Here is a 12,913-nt window from a genome sequence, read left to right as displayed (position 1 = left end):
CCTTTAACAACCTCTAAAGTTCACCTTCCAGGGCACTATGGCCTTTACCCTCAATACTAAAGACATGCAAGCAGGGATGAGCAGCTTTGCTCTAGCAAACTCAGTAAGATCTTCATTCTTGACTTAGCAACTCCTTTCTGTTTAGTGACACAGGATGGCCAATGACAAGAGGTGGAGAAGCCTTAAGGGGGTACTGTAAGTCCTCACTTAATGTCCTCGGAGGGTTCGCAAACCATGACTTGAAGTATATGTCACAGGAAGTTAACTCTTGTTTATATTGTTAAATCAAGTTTAGCCTAAAGCTGCCTCCTTACATATTTTAAATTTGGCCTAAAGGTTTCTGTGTACATCGTGGACTATAACAAGTAGACGTGTAAACAGACTATAGCCTGCACTCATGCCAATCCCTGACTTTTGGCCAATCAAATATGGCCAACTGTTTGAACCGTGTTCAAAAGGGGCAAATGCTGAGCTATAACCAATCCAGCTGTTTCTGTTCCTCACTTCCATTTTTTGTATGTCACTTTTCCTTTTTCTGTCTATCACTTTCTTTTTTCTGTCCATAAATTATCTTCCACCACGTGACTGCACTGGAGTCTCTGAGCCTACTCTGGCTCAGCAGGCTGCGCAATTTGTGGATCATTCTTTGCTCAATTAAGCTCTTTTAAATTGAATTCAGCTGAAGTTTTTCTTTTAACCGTATCAACTGTGGTAAAATTGGCTTTGTTATACAGTGTTACTCATTTTGCTTCAAGTCACAGTTTCCAAGAACTGATCGACTTCCTATACTTCCTAACTACCTAGGTACCGCTCTTTGAGTCTAGGTCTTCTGTAAGGCATTGTTCTAGGTCAGCGGTCCCCAACCTTTCTGGCACCAGGGACCAGCTTCATGGAAGACAATGTTTCCACAGACCAGGGGTGGGGGTGATGCATTAGATTCTCATAAGGAGCGCACAGCCTAGATCCCCTGCGTGCACAGTTCACAATAGGGTTCAGCTCCTATGAGAATCGAATGCTGCTGATCTGACAGGACGCAGAGATCAGGCAGTAATGCTCGCCTGCCTGCTCACCTTCTGCCGTGTGGCCCAGTTCCTAACAGGCCACGGACCAGTACTAGTCTGCAGCCCAGGGGTTGAGGAGCCCCGTTCTAAGTGCTTGAGATACATCAGTGAACAGAACACACAGAGATTCCTACTGAATTTTAACAGACTCAGAGTCTAGCAGGGGTAAACAATAATAAACAGTATGGAGATATGTGTGGTATGAGAAATGAAAAAGCAGAGTAAGAAAGATCAGGATGGGCAGGACTGCAGTTTAAAGAGGCCGACATCATGGATAAGGTGACATCTGAACAAAGGCCCGAGGCAGTAAGCACTGGGAGTCGGCACCACCTGTGGCTCCAGACAAGGATCTTTCTGGCTTCCCACAAACACCACAAGAGATTTGCCTAGGACTATGGGCAGAATCATTTCTGAATACCTCTGCAGACTACTGGAGAACAAGAGTCTAGCAATGCCCCTGTCTACTGAGAAATACTAGCAGCAGAGTTGATAAAAATTGGGAAATAGCAAATATTAAATTTTTTGGTCATCTTTAAGCCATTAGATCAGAAGTTTGAGACCAGCCTGGGCAACATGGTGAAACTCCATCTCTACAAAAAAATACAAAACTTAGCCACGCAGGGTGATGTATATCTGTGGTTCCAGCTATTTTGGGAGAATGAAGTGGGAGAGTCAGGATCACTTGAGCCCAGGAGGTTGAGGCTGCAGAGAGCTGTGATTGCACCACTGCACTCCAGCCTGGGTGACAGAGCAAGACCTTGTCTCAAAAAAACAAACAACAAAAAAAATACTAGAAACCACTACTGGGGATACCAATATAAAGGGACAAGATCCTAGTCCTTAAGAGGTTTGACCAGTATCCAGTTGAGAGATACAACATGTACCAGATAAGCAGGCTCTATGACAAGTGAGTTATGGGGCAAGAGAATGGGAGCGGCCACCTCTGCCTAAGAGGTGACCAAGAAAGGAAGTAACCTTATAAGAGCAACAGATACCATAATATCCCTTTTAGACATTTTGCTATAAACTAGTCTTTCCATGGTTTATAGCAAAGGTATACATTTTGTTATTAACAACTGGTCCATAATACATATGTAATGTATAAATGAACATAATCAACATAATGTATTAAGTAAATGAAATAAAATCCTTCTGTAATCTCTGGGAGAGAAAACTAGGAAATAATTTGATGGACATTACCTAAAGACTTGCCTATGGGAAGTGTTTGTTTGCTTTACCTGCAGTGTAAGACATACACTTCCCAGCATGGCCGCAGAACCCCCCCAGCCTCAGCTCTACACATCCAGTGCCTGCCATTCTTGACCAATGGCTCCCTCTGGCTCATGCTATTCTCAACATCAGACAAAGCATCTGTTGCTCTCATAAGGTCAATTCCTTTCTTGGTCACCTCTTAGGTAGAGGTGGCCACTCCCATTCTCCTGCCCTATAACTCACTTGTCATAGAGCTGGCTTATCTGATACCTGTGGTATCCCTCAACTGGAACGTCAGCCTCTTAAGGACTAGGACCTTGTCCCTTTGTATGGGTATCCCGAAGACCTAGCACAGTTCCCAGCACATAGTATGTTCTTAATATGGCCATTACAGGCCAGGCATGGTGGCTCATGCCTATAATCCTAGTACTTCAGGAGGCTGAGGCAGGTGGATCACTTGAGGTCAGGCATTTGAGACCAGCCTGGCCAACATGGTGAAACCTCGTCTCTCCTAAAAATACGAAAATTAGCTAGGCATGGTGGTGGGCACCTGTAATCCCAGCTACTCAGGTGGCTGAGACAGGAGAATTGCCTGAACCTGGGAGGCAGAGGATGCAGTGAGCCGAGATCATCACACCATTGCACTCCAACCTGGGCGACAGAGTGAGATTCCATCTCAAAAAAAAAAAGGCCATTACAAATACATTCATCATTTATTATCTGACTTTGTTAAGCAGCTTTAAAGAAAGATTCTACTTACTAGGAATACTTGAGGTTGCAGCCTGGACAGGCAGAAGAACCAGTGGTTTGCTGAGGAAGTTAGCTGAGGTCTTGCCTCATAATTTACAATGATCTCTAATCTTTTCTACTCCCTCTTAGCAACAGGCAGCTCAATCATGGGCCCCTATACTACAGAGGACCTGCTGGGCTCAGTTTTTTCACTGAATTTTTCTTGGCCAGTGAATCCATCTGTCTCCCGCCTCATTCAGGAATGTAAAGCCTTCCTTAAAAAAAGTTGTTCTCTGCCATTGCCTCACTGGAGATGTGAATAACACAATTAGTCCCTGCAGCATAACAAGGAAGCCTCCCAAAGGCGGAGCCCTAAGAATCACAGAACTTCAGGTCCATGAGGCAGCCCATGCAGCAGCCTGCCCTTACTCCTCCTTTGTTCACAGGACTAAGCTGTATCGAGTATAGCGGGTAATAGGTCAGCTCTGGGGGATGAATTTATATTTGGGATAAGGAAATTATGGTACTTCCATTCTCATGATTGGTCTAGTGGATACATGAAGTGGTTCTGGCCAGTGAGACATACAAGGACATCTGCTAGGGGACCTCCAGGAAAGATTTTACTTCCTGATGAAGAGAGAGGGACCCATGAGGAGAGCTCTGCCCCATGCCCATCCTTTTCTGCTTTTGATGCTCTTATGGAACGGTGTGATGCCTAGAGCTGCAGCAGCCACACTGTGACCACAAGGGACAAGCCTGGAGACAAAGCTGATGGCAAAGCAGAAGACAACAGTAGAGCCTGGGTCCTTGATGACACGTTTGAACCACCCGACTAACCCTAGAACCATCATGGCTCCTCCATATTCTGGTTTCAAAAGATAATTAAATGTTTTGATTGCTGATAACACTGTGAGGTACTCTGTTAACACAGCCAAACTGGAGAGGATTTTTATCTTTCTAGTCCAATCTCTCTTATTTCACAAATAAGAAAAGAAAACAAAAAAAAGAAAAACAAAGCTAATATACAAACCAAAGACCAAAAGCTAAATCAGTACTCACAGGCCTGTGTTCCTTGCACTATGTTATGCTGCCTCTTTTTTTTTAAAGCGATTTTGTATTTGGAGCACCCTGTACATAGAGGCTCATTCACGGGGGTGGCTTCCTACTAGAGTTCAGAACAACAACTGGAGTCCACCCCATCTGAACTTCTCATAACTGCTGGATCCTACACATGTGCAAAACTGTCATGCCTTGTCTTGGATAAGGAAAAGCAGCTAATTCAATCAGTAGGGCAGCTGGTCACTGCCTTCTCCATAAACTTCCATCACCACCACTCTTCCCTGTTGGTTCATTAGTTCATTCGAAGTTTTTCGTTTGTACCACACATTCTGCTAGGCACTGGAAACACAATCATGGCCTCGTGGAACATAAACTTATGAGAAAGACAGAAAACAAGTAAACATATAAATATGAAATTATGAATTGGGATGGGTTCCGCTATACCAAAATGAATTAGATGCACTGAGAAGAGAAAAATGGAGGCCTTGGATACAGGATGTCAGGAAGGCCTTTCAGGCAGAAGGTAAAGGTTGAGGAGTGAGAAATTTGAAAAGTAGAACATGCCAGGCCGAGAGAACAGCATGTGCTATAAGGCTTTCATGCAGGAAAATAAGCCCAAGATGATGCAGGGGCCAGTTCATAGGCACCGGGACCCATGGAAGACTTTTAAACAGGGGATGGTACTGATTTCTGTTGTATAAAGGTCACCTGGCCAGAGTACGGAGACTGAATTTTAGGGGAGCCAGAAGAAAAGCAGAGATCAGCTAGGAAACTATTTCAATAGTTGACTCGAGAAAATGTCGGCTTGGGCCAGGGTGACAGCAAAGATGATGGAAATGGATATGCGCTGTGGAGGCAGAATCAACAGGTCTTGAAGATCGACAGGTGCAGGAAGATGAAGACTGGAGGATGATTCCTTAGGGTTTCCCCCTATGCGTTTGCATTTCCCAAAAGAGAGGATTAAAGGAAGAGTGGGATAAAGATCAAGAGAACGGTGGATGCGCGCACACTGCTGAAAATGATCAGTAGAGAAGATGCAGGAAAAAGGGACAGATTATTATTATTTTATTTATTTATTTATTTTGAGACGGAGTCTCGCACTGTTGCCAGGGCTGCAGTACAATGGCGCGTCTTGGCTCACTGCAACCTCCGCCTCCTGGCTTCAAGCGATTCCCCTGCCTCAGCCTCCCGAGTAGCTGGGACTACAGGCGCCCACCACCACACACGGCTATTTCTTTTTTTTGAATTTTTAGTAGAGATGGGGTTTCACCGTGTTAGCCAGGATGGTCTCGATCTCCTGACCTCGTGATCCGCCCGCCTCAGCCTCCCAAAGTGCTGGGATTACAGGCGTGAGCCTCTGCGCCCAGCCAAAGGGACAGATTATTAAAGAAGGTAAGAATGGGAGGAGGTGGAGGTTGCAGGGTCCAGGGCATGTGGGGAAGGACACTTCCTCAGCTGTAGTGGAAGGAAGGACAAGAACAGCGCCAGTGCAGGGAGTGGGACAGTTGAGTGGTGAGAAGATGGGCCAGCATCTCCTTCGAGAACTGCTGTTACCTCAGAGAAGGATGAAGAAAGTCATCAGCTGAGGCAGGGGAGGAACTGCACAACCAAACCCCAAGTTTTGGTGACAGATGCCTGCACACCCTCCCCCAGCTGTCCCGACACATCCATGGCATGGCTGCCACTGCCTATGCACCTGCTCTTTGGGCAGTTCTGGGCTGTGGACCCCTCACATCTCATCAAACCACACCTCCTGAGGTGAGAGCTGCTATCCTCAGTTTACAGACGTGGAAGCCAAGGCTCAGAAAGGCTACATGATGTGCCTGCTGCTGCTAAACTGCAGTCAGGACACAGACCTCATCTAATCTGATTTCAAGTTTGCCCCAAACTGCCGTTTTCCTGCATAGGAATCTATAGCTCTTCCATGTTCAACTCACAAATTCCAGCTCCCTCCTCCGCCTGACCACACAGCCATAGGTCAGTGGCTTGAAGACTTGAAGGAAGGGGCTTCTGCCACCCTCCTGGGAGGCAGTCCTCAAGGACAGCAAAAAGAGGCATGCTGGAGGACATAACCAGACCCCTCAGCACAACCTCTGTAGGAAGTGGAGTGTGCTCTGCGATGTTACGGTATGTATGTATAGTCACCTCACGGTATGTACACACAGAGGGTTGGTTGCAGGACCCCCACGTATGCCGAAGTCCTCACATACTTAGGTTCCACAGTCAGCAGCCCTCCCTATATGTGGGTTTCACATGCCAGGAATACTGCATTTTCAGTCACGTTTGGTTGAAAAAAATCCAATACAATTGGACCTGCATAGTTCAAACCTGTGCTGTTCAAGGGTCAGCTATGTTGGCTTTGGTCCACAGTTCCTGGCACATAACTCCCATAGCCCTTGTTACTTCTCCCCAAGACAGGCCATGATAACTAAAAATATATCTTCCTCTGTCTTTCTGTTTTGGAGCTGTCCATAAAGAACTTCTCTGACTACCTTGTTTGATTGTGACTCATAAGACCCGCATTTCAGAAGGTCCTGCCCCTCCCCTAGAAGGGGCCCTGCCCCTCCCCTAGAAGGGGTCCTGCCCCTCCCCTAGAAGGAGCCGCACAGAGAGGCCAAGAAGCATCGGAACAGATAGGCTTTGCTGAGTTTCCCCATTCAGCCTGTCAGTCTGAGATCATGCCTTTTCATCCACTCACATTTCCACCCAGTTGTCCATGCTTGAGTCATGTCTATCCAATAGAGAATCCAAAAAAGGGCTACAACGAAAAGGTACGGAGAGCTACAGGACAGCCAAACACATGGAGGTTCCTGAAGGATGGTGCACCCAAGGAGGGCGTGGAAATGCCTCGCTCCTTCTCACACCTCACCCTGGTCTATGTCCTTTATAATATCATTTAAAAGAATTTTTTTGTTGTTGAGACGGAATCTCGCTCTGTCGTCCAGGCTGGAGTGCAATGGTACAGCTGAGGAAGTGTCCTTCCCCACGTGCCCTGGAGCCTGCATCCTCCACCTCCTCCCATTCTTAACTTCTTTAATAATCTGTCCCTTTGGCCGGGTGCCGTGGCTCACACCTGTAATCCCAGCACTTTGGGAGGCCGAGGTGGGTGGATCACCTGAAGTCAGGAGTTCGAGACCAGCCTGGCCAACGTGGTGAAGCTGTTTCCACTAAAAATACAAAAATTAGCTGAGTGTGTTGGCGGCATGCCTGTAATCCCAGCTACTCATGAAGCTGAAGCAGGAGAATTACTTGAACCCAGGAGGCGGGGGTTGCAGTGAGCTGAGATTGCACCATTGCACTCCAGCCTGGGTGACAGAGCGAGACTCCATCTCAAAAAAAAAAAAAAAAAAAAAGGCAAGCAGGTGTCCCTGCACTGGGCAGGACACTGGAAGGAACGAACCCCTGGGGACTCTGGCATCTCAGGAGGGCTCTGGTAACCGCCTGCCATGCCCTCTCCTTTCCCACTTCCTGCTGGGCCTCTGTCCTCTCCCCAGGCCTGTCTCCCTCCTCGGCCCCACCCCTTGCTGCAGACTCTGCCTCCCTCCCTGCGCTCCGAACACCCTCAGGTCTGCATGCGCTTGTCCATCTCCCCAAAACATTCCTGAAGGGCATGGGCCACGTCCTTCCGTTCGCCAGCCCGTGGCAGTCACTGCTCTGCTGCAGAGGGGCAAGAGAAGCAGGACAACCACCCCAAGTGTAGGAGAGTGAATAACAGGCGACTGAAAAGTGAACACAGGAAACACAGGCAGCTTTATTATTCCAAACAAGGCAGAAACAATCCCAGCCTTTGCAGGCCCACATAACGGGGGAGTTCTGGGAAAGTCCACACTCTGGGAAATGGCTATGCCCCACCACTGTGTATGGAGCTGTGCTCTGATCCATCCATTCTCCTTATAAGGAGCTCATTAGCTAAGGAGATTGATAAACAGTCACATGGAGGGAATCAACAAAAGGGAACAGCGTGAACACTGAGGTTACGTAAGGAAACAGGGAACCACCAAGGCCTGCATAGCAAGCGCTGGCCTATTTCTGGGGCAGGGTCTCCTCCTGCACTGGCTCTGTGGCCCTCAGCTCAAACCAGGCTTAGAAATCAATTCTCAGCTCTCAAGGTGCTCCTAGTATAGATCAAGGGCAGCTACCTGGGGACTGACATTGAGCCTGGCCAGTCCAGCCACAGGCTGGATGGAGCCTGAGCTTCCCATCAGAAACACTGGCCCCAGAACCCACCTCTAAGCTGCTGCTGAGGCTTTTAACGTAGACGGAATGTGTACAAAGCACTTTAGAAATGCAGATTGCTAAATAAATGCACACGGAGTTCTACTGCTGCTTCTTAAAATTGTTTCCTGTTTGTTTTAGGGATGTTTCTTCCCCTTATAGTCTATCTAGCTCACAAGTTTTAAATTCTTCTGAAATACATACATTTCTGCTATAAAGCAATATACACATTCTTAGAAAACCTCATGTTATCTTATTCCACATATTAACAGGACTTCTGTCAAACATGGGGCTAGAGCAGACCACTCAAACCTACAAAACACTGTCACTAGAGCACTAACAAAATCTTTTGGGACACCCAGGCAGGCAGTTCAGTGGGGCGAGAGGCTGCCACCATGGGTATTAAAACTGCACCAAAAAACCAAATAGAAAGCCTGGCAAACTTTAATTAGAGCAAGGCTGACAGGTGCCAAGACAGTGCAGATGAAAGAGGAGTTCTGAGCCAGGGGGCTGTTACTAAGATGGGCCTCGAGGCAGCGTAGCCCGCCATGGCCAAGACCCCAACAGGCTAGGATGTGACTTTCTACGGGAGTGCCAGCTGCAGGCACTGTTTTTATCTTGTTCCCAGGAGCCCACAGGGGCTCCTGCGGCAGAGCAGTCAGAGGGCTTTTTCCTTTCCTGCTGAACACTGTTCCACCCACTATTCCACCTCCTTTGCCTAGGCAAAATCACAGGTGAACCAAAGCAGTGTCTCCATTATACCAACATCCTTCCCCTGCTCACCTGCCACGCGTGAATTAATTCACAGTACAGAAATTCACATGGAAGCAGAGGAGCTTATCTGCCCCTGAGCTCTCAGGGCAGCTCATGACCACCCAGAGCACCTCTCCCATGTACCTCCCACACAACTGCATTTTCTGTCTCTTTCCACTGAAGGATGAGCTCCTCCGTGGAACAGACTCAGCTGTATCCAAAACACCTAACACTGCCTGGCAAGCAAATGGTGAGAGAAAGCCTGAGTTTATAAGAAGGGAACAGAACCCTGCCTTCTTAATCAAAGAAACATGTTGAACACCCACTGGGGACTTGGGAGTTCTATAAAGCAAGGCATCAAGTGCGTGAACATGGTTTCAGCTTCAGCTTATAAACCACTAGAGGCTATCTATATAAGAGGGGATATTGTTATGACCAGCTTCTGAGCAGCCTCCCATTTTTTCAGATTTCCCATGGGACCAAACTATAAAACTTTTTTTGTTTGTTTGTTTTTGAGACAGAGTCTCGCTCTGTTGCCCAGGCTGGAGTGCAGTGGCGTGATCTCAGCTCACTGCAAGCTCCACCTCCTGGGTTCACGCCATTCTCCTGCCTCAGCCTCCTGAGTAGCTGGGACTACAGGCGCCCGCCACCACGCCGGCTAATTTTTTGTATTTTTAGTAGAGATGGGGTTTCACCGTGTTAGCCAGGATGGTCTCGATCTCCTAACCTCATGATTGGCCCATCTTGGCCCTCCCAAAGTGCTGGGATTACAGACGTGAGCCACTACGCCTGGCCACATTTTTTAAATATTCATCCATTTTTCAGATTTCCTATGGCACCAACTATAAAAGGTTTTTTTTTTTAATAGTCATGAATGGAAAAATAAATAGAAATTTTAATAGCACTATAACAATTAAAAAAGTAGAATTCATCTTTTCTTTTTTTTTTTTTTTGAGACGGAGTCTTGCTCTTGTCGCCCAGACTAGAATGAAGGTGCAGTGTTGTGATCTCAGCTCACTGCAACCTCTGCCTCCCAGGTTCAAGCAATTCTCCTGCCTCAGCCTCCTGAGTAGCTGGGATTACAGGTGCCTGCCACCACACCTGGCTAATTTTTTTGTATTTTTAGTAGAGACGGGGTTTCACAATGCTGGCCAGGCTGGTCTCGAACTCCTGACCTCTGGTGATCCACCCATCTTGGCCTCCCAAAGTGCTGGGATTACAGGTGTGAGCCACAGCGCCCAGCCTAAAATTCATCATTTTAAACCTTCCCACAAAGAAAACTTTAGGCCCAGATGACTTCACTAATTAATTCTGCCAAACATTTAAGGAACAAATAAAACCATTCTTACCCAAAAACAACAACAAAAAAAGTAGATACTATTCGATTTTACTTATACGAAGTTCAGGTCTAGGAACGGGAAGCAGGCCTCTCTGCCATCTGTGTCCTGAGGGCAAACCACCTTATCTCTGCAGATGGTCACAGCTGTAGCCTGCAGGCCAGTCTGAGGAAAGGACAGCACCTGCCTGCCCACTGGATAGCAAGGTGTGGTCACCAGAGGTTACTTTCAGGCCGAGTCTTCCCAGGTGGCCCTGGCCCTGGGCTGCTCTGGCTCCTGTGGGGTTCTCATCTACTCCAGCAAGTTCAGACATGTCTGAATTCCAGTGATGGACCTGGCTGGGCCTGAGCTGAGCCCACTGTCTTATGTGAAGGTGGCTGGGAGAGATGCCATTTGTCCTTCACAGTCCCCTAAGAACAACAGATGAGCAATGCAGGTTGCAGTCAAGAAAGTTGGCAGCACTCCCAACCAGCTTCCTATGGCAAGAAGAGGCAATCCAAGGTGGTCCACCAGTGATTCAACCAGTTGAGATTGAGGGTAGGGGCCAGGACCAGGTCTCCCAGAGTTCCCCTTTGGGCCTGGTGATTCTCATGTGCTGTTTTCATGGATTACATGGGACACAGAGACAGCCCAAAGCTACTGGGCTCCAGACTCTGATCTCCTTCCCATAAAATAAGCAGCCCCTGAGAGAAAGGGCTCCTGCCTGGAAGCAGACCAAAAGATAACAGGACAATCTGTCCTCTGCCCCAAAAAGTGCCCTCCCAAGGCTGGGGTTACGCAACACTGCCTCAGATGTGACATTAACTGTCAAAAGCATCAGCCGCCATAAACACAAGCAACCAGTGAGAGGAGGACATGAGAAGGCACTTGGTTGATGTGGCATCTGCCAGGTTTCTCCATCATAACTTTCCCATTTTAATTAGTAGGTATCTTGTGGTATGTGTTTGGGGACTGTAAGTATCTTACTCCTCATCAAACTTTCACTTATGAGTTTTAGCACCTATTGATGATTCTTGCCTGAATCAGTTCTTACTATGACAGTCGTGAAATGGTGATTTGCTTAACTCAATCATTCCTTCTCATTAATTAGATGGCATTGTATTGTAAGCAAGAGTTCTTATAATTCACTATTTTTTCTTAAAAAAACCTCCTACTTCTGTTTATTGCTAGGGCACAGAAGAAAATGATACTCCAGTAGCACTGAGCAAATCTACCCAAATCTTGGTTTTTATATATAATTCTCCACTAAAAGGAACCAAGGCTGTTTGGAAAATGGCTAGTACTCAAACTGGAAACTATAATGTGGGCCTGGAATACCTTTCTATGCGAAAATATAAGAAAGTGCTCAAAAACAATAGGAACACTCAAATAGAAGTGACCTTGTAAGGGCCCTCTCTCACTGGCTGAATTTGGGCATCAAAATAAATAACAGGTGCCAGGCACGGTGGCTCATGCCTATAATCCCAGCACTTTGGGAGGCCAAGGCGGGTGAATTGCCTGAGGTCAGGAGTTCGAGACCAGCCTGGCCAACAGGGAGAAACCCCGTCTCTACTAAAAATACAAAACTTAGCCAGGTGTGGTGGCAGGCGCCTGTAATCCCAGCTACTCAGGAGGCTGAGGCCAGAGAATCTCTTGAACCTGGGAGGCAGAGGTTGCGGTGAGCTGAGATTGCACCATTGCACTCCAGCCCAGGTGAAAAGTGCGTAATTCTGTCTCAAAAAAATTGAAAAAATAAAAATAAAATAAATAAATAACAGGAATGGATTATAACTCATTTCATGAAAATATAATTCCGTAAGTCCATACTGACATTAATAAAATAAGGAAGGGCAAGGAGAAGCTAAAGCTTGTCTTTACAGAAGAATGTAAACTGATAAATGTGGAAGGAATGAGGAAAAAAAGAAAATTACTCATTTTTTTTGTTTTGCTTTGTTTTGTGTTGTGTTGTTTTGTTTTGAGACGCAGTCTCGCTCTATTGCCCAGGCTGGAGTGCACTGGCGTGATCTTGGCTCACTGCAAACTCCGCCTCCCGGGTTCAACCGATTCTCCTGCCTCAGCCTCCCAAGTAGCTGGGATTACAGGTGCTCACCACCATGCTCAGCTAATTTTTGTAATTTTAGTAGAGACGGGGTTTCACCATGTTAGCCAGGATGGTCTTGAACTCCTAACCTCAAGTGATCCACCCGCCTTGGCCTCCCAAAGTGCTGGGATTTACAGGCGTGAGCCACTGCACCCGGCCTGAAAATTACCATTTTATAATCACCGTGGTTGCTGTGATTTGAATGTGTCCCCCGAAGTTCATGTGTTAGAAACTTAATCTGCAATGCAACAGTGCTGAGAGGTGTGACCTTTTTTTTTTTTTTTTTTTTTTTTTTGATTCTAAATATTTTTTATTTCAATCAACCCATGTTTTTTGCAGTGTGACCTTTAAGAGGCAATCAGGTCATGAGGGCTCTGGCCTCAGGAATGAATTAATGTCACTATCATGGGAGTGGGTTTGTTATCTTGAGAGTGGGTCTGCTATAAATGCAAGTGCAGCCCTCTCTT

The 12,913-nt window shown here is 46.7% G+C and overlaps 1 protein-coding gene across 1 annotated transcript in view; it reads right to left on the bottom strand.

The window, feature by feature from the left end:
* Positions 1-12,913, bottom strand: part of ADORA2B (adenosine A2b receptor) — a 32,059-nt gene that overhangs the window by 1,808 nt on the left and 17,338 nt on the right. The window lies entirely within an intron of this gene.

Source organism: Pongo abelii, chromosome 19 (assembly GCF_028885655.2).
Source record: "Pongo abelii isolate AG06213 chromosome 19, NHGRI_mPonAbe1-v2.0_pri, whole genome shotgun sequence".
NCBI lineage: Eukaryota > Metazoa > Chordata > Mammalia > Primates > Hominidae > Pongo > Pongo abelii.
Note: the sequence above shows the minus strand (reverse complement) of the source record. Positions and strands in the feature narration are given on the sequence as shown.